Genomic DNA, 23641 nt, shown 5'->3' with positions numbered 1-23641 from the left:
ACCAAGAAAGGTGGGTAGCCTTTAGTCTGTGAGTGGTATTAACCTGTTGTCCATAGAGACAGAGCGTATTTAGGCCACGGAACAATCCAACCGTCTCCATTGACTTTGCATTGCGAGAGACTGCCTCCTTGTCATTTATGACTTATAACAAAAAAACAATACAATGTCTAAAAGCTGCTGTGTGACAAGGTATACAGCAAACAAGCTAAATAACCCAGAAATAATTTTTTATAAGCTGTCGACACCAAAAAACGGTTTGTTTCAGGACATAAAAGGAGACTACTACCTGAGAACTACGCCCACTGGAACGCGACATGATATTGTGAAAAAAAAAACATTCATAATTTTAACCATGTCGTTTGCTTATTTCACCACCCTATGTGAACCTGAGAGGAGGCGATATATTCAATTTACCCATTCTTCCTTCTGATGCTTCACGGCTTATTGCCTGTATCTACTTTTGTCTCCTTAAAGGCTGGCTTTTATGGTTCTGAAGCTTATAAAAATGTATTTCTGGGTTTAGTTAGGCATTTTCTGTCTTGTTATGTCATAAATGACAAGGAGGTAGCCTCTCGCAATGCAAAGTCAACGGTGTCGGTTGGATTGTCTTCCCTCCCGGTGGGCGTGGTCTTCAGATTATGACGCGTTGCGCTCAGTCTCTGTAGTGAAATAAGATAGCTAGCTAGGAAATTGCCTCTTTGTAGTAACTTTTATTCAAAACTATATACATCTAATTACTGTAAGGACTCAGCCTCCCTTTTCTTTCAATCATTAAAGGAGGTTAAATCAATATCTAAAGATGAGCAGCTTGCCTGTGATAAAACTATAACTATCACTGAGGTAATTGAGGGGATTAAGGGCCTTAAAAATAACAAGTCTCCTGGAACCGATGGCCTAACGGCCGAGTTCTATAAAAGCTTTGCTGAAGAATTAGCACCGTTCCTGCTAGAGATGTTTTTGGAGAGTATTCAGTCAGAAACTCTGCCTTCTAGTTTAACTCAAGGGCTTTTAACTCTGATACTTAAACCTAAAAAAGATACAACTTTGATAGATAATTGGCAGCCTATTTGTCTTCTTAACGACTATAAAATATTAGCTTGGGCTTTGGCCAAAAGACTTAAGTGTGTTCTGAGTTCAGTTATTGATGAGACTCAATCAGGATTTATGCCAAAAAGACATATAGCAAACAATATCCGACTTGTTCTAGATTTATTAGACTATAGTGAATTAGTTGATGATGACAGTCTTATTCTTTTTGTAGACTTTTACAAAGCGTTTGACTCTCTTGAACATGAGTTTATTTTTCTAGCTCTCCAAAAGCTTGGGTTCGGTGATCCATTCTGCAAGTTTATAAGAACTCTTTATAACAATGCCAACTGTTCTATCAACCTTAAATCGGGTACCTCGCCTAGATTTCAATTGTCAAGAGGAGTTCGTCAGGGTTGCCCTATATCCCCTTATTTATTTCTTGTGGCTGCTCAACTTCTTTCCTCCTTTCTTATGAGTAGTCATCTGCAAGGTATTACTATTGCAAACAAACATATACTTATTAGTCAGCTAGCTGACGACACTACCCTGTTTTTAAAAGATGAATTACAGATTCCGATTGCAATTCAACACATTAAGTTTTTCTCTAAAGCTTCCGGCTTAAACTTAAACCTTAATAAATGTGAGCTGTTAGCTGTTAAAACTTGTCCTTCTCTTTCTCTTTACGGTATTCCAGTTAAGTCATAGGTGACCTATCTAGGTATATCCATATGTAAGGATGATAAAGTCAGATGCAGACTGAACTTTGACCCAGTTGTTGGGAAAGCTAAAAAGAAATTCAATTCACGGTTACAGAGAGATTTATCTCTGAGAGGACGAACTCTTATTGCTAAAGCTGAGGGTATCTCAAGAATAACTTACCCTGCTATATCCTTACATGTGGATAAATCTGTATGTGCAGATATTGATAGAATGCTATTTGATTTTCTGTGGAAGTATAAGAGGCATTATGTTAAAGTCTGTGGTTATTAATAATTATGAATGTGGTGGTCTAAACTTTCTGGATTTTACTTCTTTAAATAATACTTTCAAGATAAATTGGTTAAAACAGTACTTAACAAACCCCGATTCTTTCTGGAATACTCTCTTATTTTCTCTAAGGTGGGAGGTCTCCCTTTCCTATTGTTATGCAACTACAACATCACCAAATTGCCCCTTAAATTGTCAAATTTTCATAAACAAGCGCTTTTGGCCTGGCACCTAATTTATAAACACAATTTTAGTCCTCACCGTTACTTTATTTGGAATAATTGTGATATTACTTATAAAAATAAATCGTTATTTTTCCCAAACTGGGTTCAAAATAATTTTATTTTGGCTTCTCAATTAATCAATACTGATGGATACTTGTATTCATACTCAGAGTTTTTGAACATGTACAATATACCGGTCACTCCTCGAGAGTTTGCTATTGTAATGGATGCCATCCCTTATGGAGCAATAACTCTTCTCAGAGACTCAGCTAGATCCCAGATTTCTTTGTCAGTAGCTCATCCATTTGATACAATGATTGGAAATATTTGTTTTTTATCTAACTCTTCTAGTCGGAACAGAAGAATTAGACAACTATTTCAAAATGAGATTGTTTCTCTCCCATACATTGTGTCGTACTGGAATGGCCAGTTTGTCAATATTCCATGGAAGAAGGTGTGGACTTTGTCTTCTAAATATTTAATGACCAATAAGGTCAAGGATGTGTCTTACAAATTACTTCATCTTTTTTATCCTGTGAAGCTTTACTTGAAAAAGATGTTTCCTGATATTGACACTTTATGTTCTTTTTGTGGTACTGAACACTAATCTATTTCTCATCTCTTCTGGGAATGCACATATACAAGTCTGTTCTGGAAGGATTTTTGTATGTTTGTTCGCACATTTTCATCACAGAGTTTTTCTTTGTTATACAAAGATGTTCGATTTGGTCAGCACAACTTTGAAAAAGATGTAAAGGACCAATATTTTTTGATAAACCTATTTATTTTTCTAGCGAAATTTTTTTACACAAATGTAAATTTCAGGGTGTTAAGCCCTACTTTTTTATTTTTTGTAAGGAACTTAAATCCTACCTGGACACTCTCAGTACATCCAACAACTCCAAAGCTCTTAAAACTATCTCACTGTGTCATTTGCATGTTATTCCTCTAACTTTATAACCTGTGATTGTACTCTCGACTATATTTTCCCCTGGCATTGATTTTGTATGTTCTCAGAAATGCAATAAAAAAATAAAATAAAATAAAATAAAAAAAAATAAGCTAGCTAGCTAAAAAAAAAAAAAAAATGTTAGCTAGGTGCAGGTGTTAGCCTACATTTCATGTAGTTTAGGTTTATGACCATATTCCAAACCTCAAAACCTATTGATTTAGTGATCACTTGATCTGTTTTGTAGCACTATAATAACCCTGATGTGAAAATTCCATTTTACACGTCAACTTTATTTTGTTGTTGGAATATATGTGCAGTTAAGTTAAAAAATCTGCTGTTTTCATTGTTTTGAGATGATGTTAATTTACTTGAATAAAAAGTTAATATATATTTAGTTTTTTCTTTTTTTTTATAATCTGTCATTAATTTTACAATAAAAATACATTGAGACTGTAAAGGATTGCCTTTTTTATGGTGGCTTTTAATCTTGCATCAAAGAGTGAACTGTATACTGTATGCAGACTTTCATTTACAAATCACCAGCAGTAAATATTGTGCTAGTACTAGTATTGAACTACACGAAACAAGACAGTTGCAAGCCTTTGATTAGAGTTACGTAAAGCTTTTGATGGCAAAGTTAGGCCCTAGAGATGTGGTGACAACAGCTGCGCAGAAGGGGCCCAATTAGATTTTTTTTGTCATGGGGCCCAAAATTCCTGGCGGCACCCCTGGGCTGGACTGAGGGGCTTGTATGCCTGTTGTAAGTAAGGTCCATACCAGACATCACCAGCAACAACATTGCCTATGTGCACAAACCCACCTTCACTGAACCAGACAGGACTGGCAAAAAGTGCTCTTCACTGACAAGTTGCAGTTTTGTCTCACCAGAGGTGATGGTCAGACTCACGTTTATCGTAGAAGGCATGATCGTTACATCACAGGGATGGGCGATACCACTTATTTACTTTTTGATCCGATACCAAGTACTTTTAGGCCAGTATTGCCGATAGTGATACCAATATCGATATCTCTAATAAATTAAAATTTTATGAATTCTTTGGATAAAACTAGTAACTTAAATGAATACTTTTTAAAAAATTATTTTATATATTTATAGGCCTAAACAGAACATTAGGCTGCTTTGTTTACCCTTTATAAAATAGTAAGTATAAGCCACATATAAAACCTTAAAATTAACCATAGATATTATATGGTTACTATTACTATTTACAATATGGACACTACAGTAATGCTGTATCAAAACATTGCTTTGTGCAAAAAAAAAAAAAAAAAAAAGCAAAACTATTAGAGTCGTGGAATACGAGTCTAGTATTCCACGACCCTTTGTTCAGTGACACATTATTCCATTTCTGTTAGTCACATGTCTGTGAAATTTGTTCAGTTTATGTCTTTGTTGTAAATTGAAAGTGAGAGGACTTTTTTTTTTTTTTTTTGCAGTTTGATACTGTAATATTCATGTATAGTCATATTTAAGAATATACAGTAAGAGTTTGTGCTTTCACATCTGTTTGCATAAACCTTGACTGATTTGCAGTATATTGTACATTTGTATATTTTTGGCATAGTTTGCCAGTATACTTGCATTGCACAAAAATATCAGCAGCCGTTTTCACCAGCTATATGTAAGTTACAACGTAGCCTAGGTGTGGCGTAAATGGGCACTAAGTCAAAATGTATGCACAACAAAATATTTGAGCTTTGCACCATTCAATTTATGTAGAATGAAACCCTGCGTAAATTGTGACTTAGTGCCCATTTACGCCACAACTAAACTAAGTTATAACTTACGAAATTGCTGGTGCAAACGTGTCTTACAGATCCCTAGTGGGCGGAGCTTATGATAGCGGACGAGTCGATGTTAACGTTTGGGGAGGCTAGGGAGTGAGTAAAGTGGAATTATGTTTTATCGTTTAATTTAGTGGAAGATTAATTATATTAACATCGTAAGATTTTGGATGTAAACTGTCTGTAATTTGCCTGTCAGTACCGAATTCCTGAAAATTTTGTCCTAAAATGACACGAAGCTCCCCTCCTCAGAGTAAAATGGTTCAGTCCGCCTCCTCCAAACTCGCTTTCACTAAAAACACGTCTTTTAAAATTGATCAGCCCTTTATATTTAGAAGCGGCTCACTTTTTCTTCACGTTTCCATGTGTACCGCCGTCTGAATGAGGAGTAAATAAAAGCGGTTTAGCCATGTCAGGTTCAGAGCCATCCTCCGGTGAGTCTGGCGGAGCGGGAGGGTATGGAGCCTTTTACCCGGCGGGATACCAAGCGTTTCACCCGGAGGAGCACGGCCTAGACCGCTGCTTCCGACTCACGGCCTTCTCAGATATGAAAGGATGAGGGTGTAAAGTCCCGCAGGAGGCTCTGCTCAAACTCCTGCAGGGACTGGAGTCCGACCGGCCGCCCGTAGACTATTGCGGTTCGGGGATGGGTGCTGGAGACGAGACCTCGGAATTGGGGCAACTCGTGTCAGTCGGACAGGGTACTCGACTAGGTAAAGCATGGCATGTGCTGCCTGTCAAACTGCATCATGATAGCAGTTTGATAGTTAAACAGCCCGGTTTGCAGTTAACAAATACTTTTCAATTGCTGAAATAAAATAGAAACGAGACCTTTCCTGAATCGTTGTCTTCCATTTAATCAAGGAAATAAGTGTCTAAAGTTCATACTACTAGCAGTAGTCAGCAAGGTATATTGATGTGATCTAAATGTTTCATGTTATCGATAAATATCATAAGTCCATTTGTTTTATATATTATTTGCGAAGCTTAAATGGGGTTTTCTGAGCATTAAAATGCTTAGGACATGGCTCAGGTTGCAGGACCATGACAGTAAAGATAATTGTGCAAAACAAGACACAGACAATGTATATAATAAAATAAATCGACTATATGTAAACGATAAAAAGAAAACGTCTTCTATATTTAAAGTATGGTAATGGGACAGTAGTACTGATGAACTGCCTAAGTGGAAGGCATTAATACAGTATGCATTCAATAAATAGGATTGATTCTGTGTTAGTGCTGTAAAAGTAAAATGCACTCTTTGGTAGAAGAGCAACAAAAATTTACCAGTAATAGAATATGAGCAGTGCATGTTTTTATGACTTATACAGGACATTTTATGTGATTTATACATCATGTGAAAACGACTTGTTGGCATAGTGTGACAGTCAATGAAACCCACATTATTTTCATAAAACACTTTTTATGTACCGAATTACATAACAGCGACAGTATTGTTTTACCTTTGGCTTATATCCTGTAGATTAAAAACTACCGGGAAGTATAGTACAATCATCTGAAAGGGACGTGTCGTGAACTATGGACCCGAACTTAAGTTAATGCTTGACATTGATAAAATGCCATAGCAAGCCGGCGAACTATAAAGATTAACACAGACATAGATGGTCATTTTAACGAAATGCTCAGTATGCACAAACAGGCTTTAAATGGATAGTTCACCCAAAAATGAAAATTCTCTTCATCATTTACTCACCCTCATGTCATCCCAGAAGTGTATGACTTTCTTTCTTCGGCAGCATAAAAATTATGATTTTTAGAAGAATATTTCAGCTCTGTAGGTCCATACAATGCAAATGAATGGGTGCCAAAATTTGACACCCTAAAAAGCACATAAAGGCAGCATACAAGTAATCCATATCTTCAGAAGTTATATGATAGGTGTAGGTGACAAACAATATTCAAGTGATTTTTTTTGCTAGAAATTCTTTTCGCTGTCCAGTAGGGGGTGATGTGCACAAAGAATGTGAATCACCGAAAACACAAGAAGAATGTGAATGTGATCTGTTTCTCACCCACACCTATCATATAAATTCTGAAGATATTGATTTAACCACTGGAGTCACATGGATTACTTTTATGCTGACTTGTGTGATTTTTTTTTTTTTTTTTTGGAGCTTCAAAATTTTGGCACACATTTACTTGCATTTTATGGACCTACAGAGCTGAGAAATCTTCATTTGAGTTCAGCAGATGAAAGAAAGTTATACACATCTGGGATGGCATAAGGCTGAGTAAATGATGAGAGAAGTTTCATTTTTGGGTGAACTATTCCTTTAAAATGTTATGATATTAACAATCTCTTTTGGCTGCAGGTATTGGCATGGACTCATGTGTGATTCCTCTGAGGCATGGAGGTCTCTCCCTGGTCCAAACCACCGACTTCTTCTATCCTTTAGTGGAGGATCCCTACATGATGGTGAGTAACGCTTCAGAAAAGTTAGTGTGTCCCACACATATAAATTAATCTTCCTATTAATTGTGCATGTACCATCACTTCCTCCTTTTATAGGGACGAATTGCCTGTGCAAATGTACTGAGTGATCTCTATGCCATGGGCATCACTGAGTGTGACAACATGCTCATGCTTCTTAGTGTCAGTCAGAAGATGAATGAAAAGGTGAGCTGTGACCTCTCTTTTTCACAATAAATCAAGATAATGGCATTACTTAAGGGACTTAATTTTCTATTGCCTGAGATTTTATTATATTTTAGCATTAGGCTTTTCCAGGTGAAGGAATCTGAAAACGAAATAGTTAATTATATGTACCGTACTGATTTGCTCTTAGGAAAGGGAGCAGGTAATGCCTTTAATGATGAAGGGCTTCCGCGATGCGGCGGTGGAGGGCGGGACTTCAGTAACTGGAGGACAAACGGTCATCAATCCCTGGATAATCATTGGGGGAGTGGCCACTGTAGTGTGCCAGCCCAATGAATTTATAATGTAAGTTCTATTCATCCATTACTATTCATCCTATCACAAAGGAGACAGACGTACATTTAACATTTTCATTGTCTGATTTGAACATTTTGCAAATCTGAGTTGTTAACCCTTCATTGTCTTGTCGTTTTGTAAAAGCTGACGTGTCTGGCTACATGTACGGCATCAATATCCTGTCAAAAGTATTACTATTACGGATTCAAAAATAATAAGCTCAGATAAAAAAATAATCGCAAAAATAAATAATTAGCGCAGATCAAAACATAACAAGCATGAATCAAAAATATATAAACATTTAAAATATTATGCAAAAAAAAAAAAAAAACAACAGAAAAATTAATGCAAAGTCATCAGAATTACAAACAAATTCATGTTTTCCTTGGTGATATTACTGTTTTTTGTGCTCTGACAATTTTGCTCATATTTAAAAAAAATGTACGCTTACGCTGTATTGTTCTTTGCTTTTGTTTCCAAGTGCTGCGCTTGGTTTGCAAAACTTGTGAGTAGAGTTTCATGTAAATCATGGGGCATTTTTCATCTCCATTAGTTCTTGATCGACAGCTCCTCCTCTGGTCAATCATTTGAAGAGGGGAGGTGTCGTCAATCCAATGCGACTCCGACTGCTGCTCAATAATATATTATTTGTGGTTGATAGATACACTGCTTGTGATTGTTTTGAGTATTTTTTGCCAGCTCTTGGAAAAAATGTGCTGTCCGAGTAGGCCATTATCATAGTCTTACTCATGTATCGAGATCTGAATTTAGTTAGCAGAGTCTTTAGGGTGTGGATGTTTGATGCATGTTTTTACTAGCTGTACCAATGTAGTCGCGAGTTCATAACCCAACTTGATCCGCTTTTCCATGTTGCTGAATTTGCCATTTTGTACTGATCCTATGTTGGCATGGTCGGCACGTACTTTTTCCACAATACTGCAGCAAAATCCAAAGGAAGTGACCATGCGTCCCCACGTCAATAAATAATGCGGTAAAGTTGGCTTGGGATTGGACTTTCTTTAATCACAAATAGTTGCAAATATAGGGACCGTCTCTAAAGATACATGTAATATTGGAGCATACATTTCCATAACATAAGAGTATACAACTTCAATAACATTTGAAGCAGATGACTTAGTCATACAACCAAATTTCAAAGTGTGCATGTAGGTGTCAGCAACAATGCACACTGTAAAGGGATCAATGGAAAGGAGGAGGCGAGAACCGGCTTGACAGTGTAAATAATATTTTAATAGTAAACTTAAACAGACACACAAACAAACACGACGGACATGTCCGTAAACGATCTCTCTCTCCCGCACGATCCTCTGCAGTCTTGGTTGTGTCTCCTGACGAGGCTCTACGAGGGAATGTGCGACGTCCCAGTGCGCAATGTGGTCGCACAGATTCATTACTAAAAAAGGCATAGGAGTCTGTTGCTTTCATAACTCGTGCAGAAAACACAATCTGTCAGTTACTACTTGCTGCTACCAGTACGCTAGAACCAGCAAATGATGATCCCTCAATTTCCCCGTTTCTGCAAACAGCTCTTTTGACAACGGCCACGTAACCCGCAAGCTGGGTAGTCTTGCAGCCACGCTTCTTGCCCAAGCACGGCTACCTGAGGACTGCAAGAAAACCTTGAGAGATCTTCCATTCGTTCCCGGGCATCTTTTTGGTCCGAATGTTCCGGAACTGTTGGAAAAGAGGGTAAACCTGTCTGAGGCCACTCGTCAACTGACGCAGGTACACCGCAGCCCTACCTTTAGGATGAGAGCAGTTCAGACCCGACATCGCTATACCACACCGGAGCAATATTTCCACTAGCACGCTACACCTCAGTCACAGCCCCCTCAAAGGCCTCGGGCTACTGAGAATGCTAGAGTTTTTCAGCCACCTCATCAACATTTGCCAGGAGGACCCCGTCAGCGCCCCCCGCGACCACTAAAAGTCGCACACATAAAGCCTGAGACACTCAGGCCGGCGGTCGATCGTTTTTCAATAGAACAGATAGAGTACTGGAGGACCAACACAGCAGACCCTTGGGTTTTGACGACTCTGAGCAGGGGATATACTCTACAGTTTCGACGCCGGTCTCCCGGATTTTCAAGAATCGTTCCTACTGTTGACAAAAATGCGGTTTGTTCAATTGGCCTCTCTCTGGAAATTCGTTCACTGTTACAGAAGAGAGTCATAGAAAAAGTTCATCCCCTCCTTCAGGAAGAGGGGTTCTATTCAACATATTTTCTTGTTCCGAAGAAGGACGGTGGTTTCCGCCCAATTCTCGATTTGAGGCATCTGAATTTATTCCTGAAGGTCCTTCCTTTTCGAATGCTGCGCACAGCCGACGTTCTTCGGTCTGTGGCAGCAGACGATTGGTTTGTAAGTGTCGACCTGAAAGATGCATACTTTCACATCCAATTGCTGTTCATCACAGAAAGTTTCTGCGTTTCAGTTTCCTGAATCAAGCCTACCAGTTCAAGGTTCTACCTTTCGGTCTTTCCCTTGCTCCTTGTGTCTTCACAAGGTGTGTGAGCGCAGCTCTGTCTCCTCTTTGGATGAGAGGTATGCGTATTATGCCTTATCTGGACGACTGGCTTCTTTGTGCCCCCACAAAACAGCAGACTGTGCAAGACTCCAGACTGCTTTTGAGACTTGTGCAGAAGTTGGGTTTTTCTGTGAACGAGATAAAGAGCTGTCTGAATCCAACACAGACCACTACGTTCATAGGAATAACCCTGAATTCCTGCCTAATGTCTGCCTCCCTGTCTCAAGAACGCGTGACGAACATTCTACAACTCTAGTGTCGCTTTCACCCGGGTGTGTCTTTACAGTACCAGGTAGTCCTACGACTAATAGGGATGTTAACTGCTGCTACAGTGGTGATTCCCCTGGGTTTACTCCACCTCAGACCACTTCAGTTGTGGAACAACAGTTTGCAACTAGATCCCACCAGACATCGCCATCGACTGATTGTAATTTCTCACCGTTGCTTACGGCCGTTGAGGTGGTGGAGGCAGGTGGAGTTGTTGAAGACAGGAGTGCCCCTGGGTGGTGTTCCCTCTTGATGGGAGTTGGTCATGACTGATGCTTCCCTCACAGGGCGGGGGGCAACATGGAACCAGAGGGGTATTTGCGGGCGCTGGACACCGACCCAGACCACAGAACATATCAACCTTCTGGAACTATGTGCAGTGTTCATGGCTTTAAAGTATTTCATGCCAATCCTGGCATTCCGCCATGTTCTCGTTCGGTCCGACAATACCTCAACAGTGTTCCATCTAAACCACCAGGTCGGCACGAAATCCCGCAGGTCTCTACAGCTTACGCACGAGATCCTGACATGGTGACAGCCGCGACTCGCTTCACTGAGGGCAGCTCATATTTCAGGAGCATGCAACCAGACAGCGGATGCTCTTTCCAGGGATCGGGTACATCCAGGAGAATGGAGACTTCATCCAGATGTTGTGCAGGAGATCTGGCTACAATTTGGAAGAGCAGAGGTGGATCTTTTTGCTTTGGAGATGACCACTCACTGTCATCTATGGTTCGCAAGGACAGAAGTGTCCAGCCCCTTGGGCCAGGATGCACTGTCTCACGAATGGCCGAACTGCCTACTTTATGCGTTCACACCTATCCCTCTGTTATGGGAGGCGTTACACAGGATCTCCCTGTACAAGCACAGAGTGCTATTCGTGGCACCGCGATGGCCAGCCAGACCATGGTTTCCTTTGTTGCTAAGACTTCTGTCAGGCAATCCATGGAAGCTTCCCCCCAGGAAGGACCTCCTCTCCCAGCTGGAGGCCAGCGTCTGGCACCCGGATCCAGCTCGCCTGCAGCTTTGGGTCTGGCCATTGGGTTAAATCCTTCTCTGGAACATTGTAATCCATTGTAAGAAGCAAGGGCTCGATCCTGCAACGTGTGACATTCTGAGCATCTTAAGTTTTCTTCAACATTTACTGGAGGAGGGCAAAGCGGCTTCCACGTTGAAAGTACGCTGCGATTTCTGCATATCATGTTCCAATTGGTGGATCTTCTCTTGGATCTCACAGTCTTGTCTGCAGTTTTCTGAAGGGTGCACGGCGTCTTAAGCCTGCTCGGAATCCTCACTTTCCCGTGTGGGGTTTGCCACTCGTGCTTGCCTTCCTTTGCTTATCCCAGATTGAGCTCTTGCAAAGCATTGATGTGAAATGTTGAACCTTGAAGACTGCCTTTTTGTTGACTATTGCTTCTGCGAAACGAGTCAGTGAGATGCACGCACTGTCTGTTAGCGAATTGTGCTTGCGTTGGTTGCCGGATGACTCCGGGGTGGTCCTACGACCCAATCCTTCTTTTCTTCCAAAAGTCCTTCTTCCTCAGTTCATTAACCAGCACATTGAACTGGCCTCTTTTTAGACTTCTTCAGGGTCTGATTCAAGTGCTCAACTTTTGTGTCCTATTCCTGCCTTGAAGTGTTATATGGACACTACTGCTCAATTTAGACAGTCAGACCAGTTATTTGTCTGCTATGGTGGTGTGAAGAAAGGTGCTCCAGTGTCGAAGCAGAGGTTGTCAAACTGGATAGTGGAAACTATTATACTGGCTTACAAGGCAGCAAGGCAACCATTACCCCGGGGCTAACTTGCCATTCCACTAGGGCCATCTCATCTTCATGGGCTGCTTTTAGAGGAGTTTCGTTGGCGGACATCTGCACTGCCACTACCTGGGCTTCCCCATGCACGTTTGCCAGGTTTTATAAGGTCAACGTTGCTGCTCATCATGCGATGAGTTCTGCAGTTCTTCAGGAGCGGCCTTAATTTTTCAACAGGTCAGTGGCATTCCTCATGACTATGTTGGTATGGGTCATCCAGTAGTGTTTTATACTGCCTTTGGCGGTCAGTAGGAATGAAACAGAACGTTAGTTACACATGTAACTGTGGTTCTGTGAATTTTGGATGACTGCCAGAGTTCTTGGTCACTTGGAATGCGCGAGAAAGGCGTACCGAGGCAGAGTGCTGAGCGGCTGTGGTTTATAACCCCCAGGGCTCAGCATACGTCACTATGTGACTTTGTTGGTATATTCTCTCGACCTATCTGGCTGGCGCTGCGATAATTCAGTAGTGTTTTATACTGCCTCTGGCGGTCATCTGGAATTCACAGAACCACAGTTACATGTGTACGTTTTGATGTTGCTTTGCAGGCTCTTTTTGCCTCACCCAAATAAAAGTAGCCTATTAAGTTTACACAAAGATACATAAATTTAATATGCTGTAAACACAGTTATTGAGGTACTGAAGGTTGGGGGAAAAAATTGCTTTCAATTACAAAAATGTGTTGTATAAAAAAGGGTCTTATCTGGCTGAAAGAAATAAAATCCAGATCATGACACCAAGGCATATTACAATACTGATGAATGTATAAATGCTTACATATAATTGCCCTTTTTTTCCTTTTTTTTTTTTTTTTTTTTTTTCCATTGTATCAAAAATCTAAAAGGTGTGCATTATTGCTGACACCTACATGAATACTTTGGTGTTGGTTGTATGACTAAGTCATCTGCTTCAAATGTTATTGAAGTTGTATACCACTGTTTTGGATATGTATGCGCCAATGTTGCTTTTATCTTTAGTGACAGTCCCTAAATTTGGGACTAATTATGATTTAAAGAACATCCAATGTCAAGCCAACTTTATTGACATGGGGACGCTTGGTCACTTGCTTTGGATTTCGCTGCAGTATTGTGGAAAAAGAAACTAAATCAAGACTACATTGGTACAGCTAGTAAAAACATGCATCAAACATCCACACCAACCCAGCCTTGTTTTTTTAGATATTCAGCCAATGACCTACAAACAAGGAAGTCTTAAATAATAACTAAAGACTCTTCTAACTAAATTCAGAACTCGATACATGTGTTAACAGACTATGATAATGGCCTACTCGGACAACACATTTTTTCCAAGCGCTGGCAGAAAATAGTGAAAACAATCACAAGCAGTGTATCTATCAACCACAAATAATATATTATTGAGCAGCATTCGTCGGAGTCGCATTGGAGTGACGTCACCTCCCCTCCTCAAATGACTGACCAGAGGAGGAGCTGTCAATCAAGAAATAATGGACCATTTACATGAAACTCTACTCACAAGTAGCAAAGAACAATACAGCGTAAGCGTACAAAAAAATGAAAATATGAGCAAAATCATCAGAGCACAAAAAACAGTAATATAACCAAGGAAAACATGATTTTGTTTACAATTCTGATGACTATTTTTTATTTTTTTTTTTGCAATATATTTTAAATGTTTATATATTTTTGATTCATTCTTGTTATATTGTGATCTGCGCTAATTATTTTGATCTGCGCATTTTATTTTTGTGCTTATTATTTTTTGGTTCACGCTTCTGCTTGGATCCGTGGCCGCAATATTTTGATGGGATTTTGATCCCATATACATGTTCTTGTTTGTGAACAGGCCTGACAGTGCTGTACCCGGAGACGTGTTAGTTCTTACCAAACCTTTGGGAACTCAAGTAGCAGTTAATGCCCATCAATGGATGGACATGGTTAGTGCTGCCGTATCTCAGTTTTTCTCCTTTTTGTGTAGAAGTTACACTTCCGGTCAAAAGTTTAGGGTCACTTATTCTTTTTTTTAAATTATTATTATTTGTCACATTTAAGGATAATAGTCAAGTCATTAAAACTATGAAAGAACAGAAATGGAACTATAGGAATTGTGTTGTGACTAAACAAAATCCAAAATAAATCAAAACTGTTATATTTTAGCATCTTCAAAGAAGTCACCCATTGCATAGAATTTGCAGAAACATACTCTTGACATACTCTCAACCAACTTCTTGAGGTATCACCCTGGGATGTTTTTAAACAGTATTGAAGATGTTCCCATCAATACTGGGCACTTATTGGCTGCTTTTATTATGTTGTCCAAGTCATCCATTTCAAAAACTTTTTAAAGTTTTTTTTAATGAAATAAATTTAATATGTTGGAAAAATTATATTTTTGTCTACAAAACTAATTTCAAGCAATTAAGCATATGCCTTCAGATCAAAAGATTTTTAAGATCATGAGAAACATTTCAGGCAAGTGTTTCAAAACTTTTGAACGGCAGTGTATGAATAGATGACAGTCATACGTGTTTGCATCATATCTCAGCATTCTCATCTGTTTCTCTCTTTCTCTCTCCTTTATACTTAATTTCTCCAGCCAGATAAATGGAACAAGATAAAGTTGGTGATCTCCAAGGAGGAGGTGGAGCATGCTTACCAGGAGGCAATGCTTAATATGGCCACCCTCAATCGCACTGGTACCACATTGAATTCTTACACGTATTCTTTGCATGGATTAAATTGAACGATGTGTCCAATATTCAGTGCACAAACACCACCTAGTTTTGAAACCTTGTTCTAATTCAAATGCCCTAACTTAGGTAATTTAGTAATTATTAGGAAAGTAATTATTTGTCCTGGAAAATATTTTTGTGAACAAATCATTATTATCCAATAAATGTAATGTTATAGAAAACTCTAATGATATGCAAAACAGCAGTCAAGTAATGAACTTAGCAGCTCTAGTATAGCATCTTGCAAATACAAAAAGTTTAAATATGCTACACAGTCATTTTAATAATAACAACAGGCAGAACACAGAATGGCAGAGGGCCTTTATTCCGTTTATGTAAACGTATTTTTACTTCAATATAAAATTATTGTTCAAAACAGCAGTAATAGAACTAAAACCAACCTCAACTGTAAACGACAGATGTAGCCTCAAGTGAAGAACAAAGTTTTGCAGGGCTAAAAATGTTTTCATGTAATTACTATACACATAGCAAATTGGACTGCTTTCTATTTAAGTAAAAGTGTCTCTTCAAGAACAAAAGTTGCTCAGCTTTCTGGCTTCTCAAGAACATGAGATGCTGCACTGAATAGTCTCTCTCTCTTTGTGCTGGTGCTTGGGCAGATAAATACCTGCGTGCAATCCACGCAAGCAATGGAATGCGATCTTTGTTCATGTACCAGTAGTCAAGAGGAATGTCGCGTTCGCAATATGAGTGCGAAGTGATTGACTGTGTTCCGCAACTGCTTTCGGGTCCTTGAATAACGTATAACATGCGAGGAAGGGCACCCGGTGGACTTTTTGGTGCCCTCCTAGGTAAAGATGGTGCCCTCCTAGGGAATTGGTGCCCTACGCAGACTGCGTAGTATGCATATAGGTTGCGGCGGTACTGCTTATTAGTATTATATAGTATTTCCACACCGCTGACATCGGCCTTTGCTTGGCAGCGCCGTGATTATGATTAGATCGATCGAGAGTGAAAACTGAGCACTGAGGGGCAGGGAGGCATATATATCTGAGCTTTTTTCTCTTTCGGCCAAAACAAAAATTTTATTTTTGGCCGAAATTTCAGGGCAAACTTCAAAATGAAAGCTTGTGTGTTTTTGCTTAAATATTTCTCTTGTTGGGCACGTAAAATGTCCTGGAAAATTGTGCCTTGAAAAGAGTGTGAATCCTGTTAGAGGTTTTGGTGATTTTTAGCCCATTAATAATGAATATACAGGTGTCTATGTACTGTAAGGTTTGCTAATGTGTCTTGTTTGTTTTCTTTCTTTAGCTGCTGCCTTAATGCACAAATTTAATGCACATGCTGCCACGGACATCACAGGATTTGGGATCATTGGTCATGCACGGAATCTCGCACAGCAACAGCGAAATGACGTCGCCTTTGTTATTCACAACCTTCCCATTATCTCTAAAATGGCCGCAGTCAGCAAAGCTTGCGGCAACCTGTTTGGGCTTCTGCAGGGTACCTCCTCTGAAACATCTGGTGAGAGCCACAGTTCAGCAAAAACAACAGATCAAAAAGTGCAGTTGCACTGAAACTTTATACATACACACACACACACACACACACACACACACACAGTACAGGGTTTTCACAGTGACCTAAATCTGGACATGTCAGGGAATTTAAAGGCCTATAAAAATTATTATCCAGCAAAGACAAATGACTGGGAAGGTCATGGAAAAAGTCAAAGACATACTGTATATTGGTCAAAGTGTGGCAATCCTGGCAATACTTTTGCTTCGAAATTAAAACAGACATGTTGTTAGCAGATACATGCTCTTAAATCTGGAGTAACTTTTTATATGTTAAAATACTTCCTCCTATCCCGGTTCAATATGCAGCGACAATTATAAATGACCCATTCCTAAGTAGATTTTAGAATCTGTGGCGCTATCAAAACATGGCTCTGTGTGTTTGAGCATTGCAATATGCTCAAACACAGCCCAACATTGCAATATTTACTCAACCAATGATGTGAGTTTGGGGTGGTACTGTCTGTCTGTTCAACTAATGGCATATGGGGGAGTATTCGGGAAAAGCTGGAAACAATGTTTATTCTTGCATTTCCGTTTGGTGGTGCACATATTACGCACTTCAAGTAAATGTGCAAGTCACTCTGTGTCCCAACTCGCTCTCTGCGGTCAATGAATGAACGGAGCCTGATGGTCCTGTCGCAAGAGGCAAAAAGTCTATTTCACAATCATTCACGTTCTCTGTTCCTCTGTGGTGTAATTAATTTCCAACCTCCACACGATCTGCAGAAACAGCTAAAAACACATCTGTTCCACGAGCACTTAACCAACTTAATCCACTCTAAATGCATTTACTATTTAAAGGAATATTCCGGGTTCAGTACAAGTTAAGCTCAATCGACAGCATTTGTATTATTATTATAATTATAATATAATATAATATTACCACAATATTGATTACACAAATTATTTTGATTTGCTGTTCCTTTTCTTAAAAAAAAAAAATGAATAAAAGCAAAAATCTGGGTTACAATGAGGCACTTACAATGGAAGTGAATGTTGGCAATTTTTTTAACAATAAAATACTCCCTTTTTCAAAAGTATAGCAACAACACAATTGTAATAAAATCACTTGCTAACCTTTTCTGTGGAAAGTTATAGCCGATTTTACAACTTCATTTCTATTATGATGTAATGTCAACAAACCATAAAACCCCAAAATGACTGTAAATATTACAATTTAAACAACAGCTCAAATAATAAACAAGTTATTACAGAAGAATTCATGTAATTGCTTTTATAAAATGATAAGCTTCACATTTCTACCTTTTAGAGAGAGAGAGAGAGAGAGAGAGAAGAGAGAGAGGTGTGTGTCAGGGAATTTAAAGGCCTATAAAAATTCTTAGAGAGATAAAACTTTCTTTTGCGCTAACATCTTTTGTATGGCAAATTGTTTGTTCATCATTTGTATGTCACTTTGGAAAAAGCGTCTGCTAAATGTGAGTCTTTTTCCTTTTGTCTTTATCAGGTGGTCTTTTGATCTGTTTGCCACGAGAGCAGGCAGCCCGCTTTTGCTCCGAGATGAAATCCAGTCGTGTGTCAGGAGCACTGGGGCAGGATGGCGGGATGGGTGACGGGCAGCAGGCTTGGATCATTGGCATCGTGGAGAAGGGCGATCGCTGCGCCCGCATCATTGACAAACCTCGAATCATAGAGGTGCCGTACCGCGGCTCTGTGGTCGGGGCATTGGAGGGCAACAACAATAATCTGCCTGAGGTGCAGCCCACTCTAACATAACTCCACACTACCAAAAAGGGACTAAAGTCTCTCATTGAACGTCATGCTTTCCCCCTTTCACTTTGCCTCTCTTTTACTGAGTCCATGGTGGTCTTGATAGATTTTAGTGTTTGTGTGCTTATAGACATTGCGTTTGCGGGAGTCACTAACACTTGTGTGTATTGTATAGTATGTGAAGACGTACTTAAGACAGAGTATGTGTGGTTACCCTGCTGTCCATTTCCTCCCACTGTTCAACCAAAGGGTCTCTATATTGAACTATAATTCATTATAGTCAGAGTATGGACAATATTCATCACCGTTTTAGGGGCAGCAATGTAATTTTGAATTGTTTTAATTGTGGTGAGACGTGCTTTATATGATGTGCATTGTAAATTCTTCTTCTTTTGAAAAACAATGCAGTCAAGGGACCAAAAATGATTTTCCTTTACTTGGTGGGAGATGAAATGGACAGCAAACTAATGTATTGCCATCCCTCATTTTTTTCTCAATCTTATTCTTTCAAACACACATCCACACACTTTGTTGGATCATTGTGCTTTATTTTTCCTGCTAGAGCTGTTTTTCTGTCGTCTGTTTCCTCTTTCTTTTTCATTTTTCTCTCTCTCTCTCTGGGAAAAAATTGACAGACATTTTTGGAACATGCAATTGTTATAATTTGCTCTTTCATGTTCTAAACCCATATTCGTTTTACAAATGGTTAAACATGATGATGTGTATCAGTTACTATTTACTTTAATTACATCATTTCTGGTTCAACTATCTCTTCAGCTCTTTCTGTGTGGTGAGATGGAAGTTACAAAGCCCTGCATTTAACTTTGAGATCTCACACTAAAATGGAGTTTGGTTTTACTAAGTAAACATTCCAACGAGTTTCTGACTTTAAAAAAAAATGAAAAGAATATAAAAACCTCAAAAGGCAGAGATCCTAAATTGACAATCAGAGTCAGTTTTTTTTTTTTTCTCTGTCTTTTAAGCCAACTGACAAATGTTTCAATACAGGACACTATCACATCAATGTATCATGGGGCCTGAATAATCATAAGTATTGGTGTAGCTGAATGATGTAATTTAATTGATATTTAATGGTTTAATCTTTATTTTGTGTCAAAGATTTAAATGGAATTGTCCAAATTTAGAGTGTTTATTAGGTGTTGTCTGTCAATCTGACTCATCAACCTTTAATAGTTTTACTCTAGGAAATCCATGCAACATTGACATGTCCCTTTTGAAATTAGGATAATATTCTCTTTCTTGGGTCATTTTCCTGAATAAAATCCTTGCTGGTTAGAATAGGGTAGCGTGCTAACTTAATTCATTATAGTCAGATTATGGACAATATTCATCATCATTTTAGGAGCAGCAATGTAATTTTGAATGGTTTGATTTGTGGTGAGATGTGCTTTGAATGCTGTGCATTGTAAACTCATGTTCTTCATTTTCATTCTGTTGAAAAATAGTGCAGTCTGGTTCTGCCCCATGTTTCTGAGAAAGGGTTGAGCAGCTTTCTTCAGTTCAGTGGGTGAATCCAGAATGCCAGTTCTGCCATATGAAAGGCTGCAGCAGAACAGCAGTGTCCACTGTCCTCTTTATGACACCTCTCTCTTTAACCCCAGCCAATGGGATGGGAGAGGTTGATGCAAGCAGAAAGGAAGGGATAGGCTCATCTGCTAAGTCCATTCAACTGGTACTAGTTTTGTCATAGCATTTTCATTCATTAAGCATCAAGACTCAATAAAAAAAATGTCTTTCTTTAAATCGAGTCTTTTCATTTTTTCTTGATGATTGATCCATGTTTAAATTTAGGGTTTCAACGGTCATCTTGAAAAACCCGGAAATATCAGTGAATTTAAAATGGTGTTGGACAGGCCTGAAAAGTTATGGAAATTTAGAAAATCTTGTAAGTCCATAAGAGTTATGAAAAATGTCTCCTATTGATTCATATGCTCTGCTCTACAATATTTCATTGGTTAAATGTTGCTCTTATATTGAGAAAAACTTGCCTGAAAGCCTTTAATGAAGTTCTATTTGTGTATGAATCTTTCTTGAGACTGTTCTTTTCAAAGAGTTGATGAAACCGTTAACAAATCAGTCCGAATTGTTCGTTTGAATTTTACACAATGGTTTGAATTTCAATAATTCCTGCTGTACATGATTCACCACAAAGTGTCAGCAGAGTGCAACAATGTATGTACAGTAGGATGGAAGCAGTAAACAGATTCATCACTCTTCCCTTCCCCAATAAGTCTAATGTTAAGGTGTTCAATGCACATTGTACCACAGACATCACTCTTAATCAAACAGTTTACCTCTTTAAAAACAAGAGTATAATAAATCACAGCTAAATTGAGCTTTTGATAACAAATGGCATTGGATATTTAAAAAGAACAAATGAACATAATCGTCAGAAATATTTTTAACTATAGCTTCTACCAATAGACAGATTTAGTTTGAAACATGACCGAAGTACTCTTAAATTATTGGACCTCATATGAAAGGGGCTTAATTTTGCCAGGAAAGATTTGTTAGATGTCATTAATGGAAAGTAAACTTCAATTGACTTTCATCTTAAATTGCAAAGTTAAAGTGGTCGTTCACTCAAAAATTAAAATTCTGTCATAATTTACTCTCCCTCCTGGCATCCCAGATGTGTATGACTTTCTTCTGTAGAACACAAAGATTTTTTAGAAGAATATCTCAGATCTGTTGTTCCATACAATGCAAGTTAATGGGTTCCAGAATTTTGATGCTCAAAAAATCCACGTGAATGGAGTGTAAAAGGAATCCATATCCAGGAAGCCAGTGGTTAAATCCATGTGTTCAGACATGATATGATAGGTGTGGGTAAGAAACAGATCAATATTTGAGTCAAAAGTTGGTGATATGCATGAAGAATGTTAATCAACAAAAACAAGGTGAAAGTGAAGGGAAAAGGACTTAAATATGAATCTGTTTCTCACCCACACCTATCATATTGCTTCTGAAGATATGGATTTAACCACCAGAATCATCTGGCGTACTTTTATGTTGCACTTATGTGAATTTTGGAGCTTCAACATTTTGGTACTTGCATTGTATGGACCTACAGAGCTGAGAAAATCTTCACTTGTGTTCTGTTGAAGAAAGTCATACACATCTGGGATGGCATGAGAGTGAGAAAATGATGAGAATTTTTATTTTTGGGTGAACTATCCCTTTATTAAGATCATTCCAAGTAAAACTGAGATCTTTTCTAGCAGTCAGTGTGATGATGCATAGCTTGAAGAATACTTGTAATGTCACTATTGATACACAGCACAGCAGTAAATATTCTGGAACCAAGATAGATGTCTCTCCAAATATCTGTCCAGCTTTGTCTCTACACAGAGCAGAATAAAATGTCTGAAATGTTTCTTTTGTCATCTTTCCTTGAGAATAAAAGTTACTTATGGTATATTGTATATGCATATTATAGCTCAACATAAAAATATGTAGGACTTTGTGAAGGGAGCGTTCTTTCTGTCCCCACCCTCTCCTTGTTTTCATCTCTGTTCTTTGTGTTCTCCTTTTCCACTCTCCTTGCCTAGAGAACCTGCAATTAGGCTGTAATTGATCATCTCCTGTCCTTTTAGACATTCTGTTTACCACCTCTCGTCCTGCTCTCCACCCCCTTTCATCTGGTGTGCTTTCCATTAGTGGAGAAAAGGGATTCATTATTGCCCACTGCGTAGTGCATATTCTGTTGTTCCATTTCACATTCTATAACCCCCCACTTTCTCTTACATAATGTCCTTTTTGGCACAGGGTCTGGTCTCAGTAGGGAAATAGTTTAACCACTTCTGATTCCTCTCATTCTCTGTTCACTAACCCTGGTACCATGCCCAGTAAACATATTCAGCAGAACCTGTGGCAGACAATGGAATTGCTGCACTGTTATATGATCTCTTTAATGAAAATTCGGTCATCTTTTACTCACCCTCATGCTGTTCCAAAGATGTGTAATTAAATGGTTACGGACAGCAGGGGAAAATAATGCTAAATGCAAATAACCATAAAATCATACATTATTAGGATGCAAAATAAATAGACTAATTTTACAAAGTTGTTAATTTTCTCTCTCAGCCTCATCATAATAATTTTGTATATTACTGGGCCATGCAGCTCATGGTGATATTCATAAATTCAAGTTTAACATTAAGAATATGTTACTTTTGTGTATGATATACAATTTTGGGTAACACTTTCTATGAAGTCTGTAATTATAATGCATTGTAAAGGCATTATAAATGCATTATAATGGATTTGTAATGTCTCACAATACACCAAATAAAATATAGTATTATAATGTATACATTATTTTAACCACAAATATAATACATTAACAAAATGTAACTATTCAAGGTTATAATACCTTAGAATATAATGCATTATACATATCATGACCAACATAATATTTTGTCTGTAGAAGTTATTTCGAGAAGTTAAAGAATAATGCATTATTATATATTTGTTTTATATATATTAGGTATGCTTTAAGTAATGTGAAAACAGTGTCCTATGAACAGCCATAATATATTTTTAAGTGGTTTGAGACATTACAACTTTTAGTCAAGCTTGTAAAATGGAAGTTATATACAAATGCACAGAACAGAAAGAAATATATACAAACATAAAATCATGTAAATTGAGATATTAAGAAGAACACATGCAAAAATACAAGGATAGGAGTAGCTCTCATTTTATATATTACTTATACAAAACACACCCAAGCCAAAAAAAAAGACTAAATTATATATAAACTCGACAAAAAAGAAACACTGTATTTTAAAGATAATTTTGTAAAAATCCAAATAACTTTATAGATCTTTATTGTAAAGGGTTTAATGTTTTCCATGCTTGTTCAATGAACCTTAAAAAATTTATGAACATGCATCTGTACAACAGTTGTTAAGACACTAACAGCTTACAGATGGTAGGCAAATAAGGTCACAGTTATAAAAACTTAGGACACTGAAGAAATATTTTTACTGACTCTGAAAAACACATAAAGAAAGTCCCTGCTCATCTGCGTGAACGTACCTTAGGCATAAGG

At 38.3% G+C, this 23641-nt stretch overlaps 1 pseudogene; it reads left to right on the top strand.

Moving 5' to 3' along the window:
* Nucleotides 1-5279: 5279 nt before the first annotated feature.
* Nucleotides 5280-21930, top strand: LOC127629148 (selenide, water dikinase 3-like; annotated as a pseudogene).
* Nucleotides 21931-23641: the final 1711 nt, after the last annotated feature.

This window comes from Xyrauchen texanus, chromosome 35 (assembly GCF_025860055.1).
Source record: "Xyrauchen texanus isolate HMW12.3.18 chromosome 35, RBS_HiC_50CHRs, whole genome shotgun sequence".
Classification (NCBI taxonomy): Eukaryota; Metazoa; Chordata; class Actinopteri; order Cypriniformes; family Catostomidae; genus Xyrauchen; species Xyrauchen texanus.
Note: the sequence above shows the minus strand (reverse complement) of the source record. Positions and strands in the feature narration are given on the sequence as shown.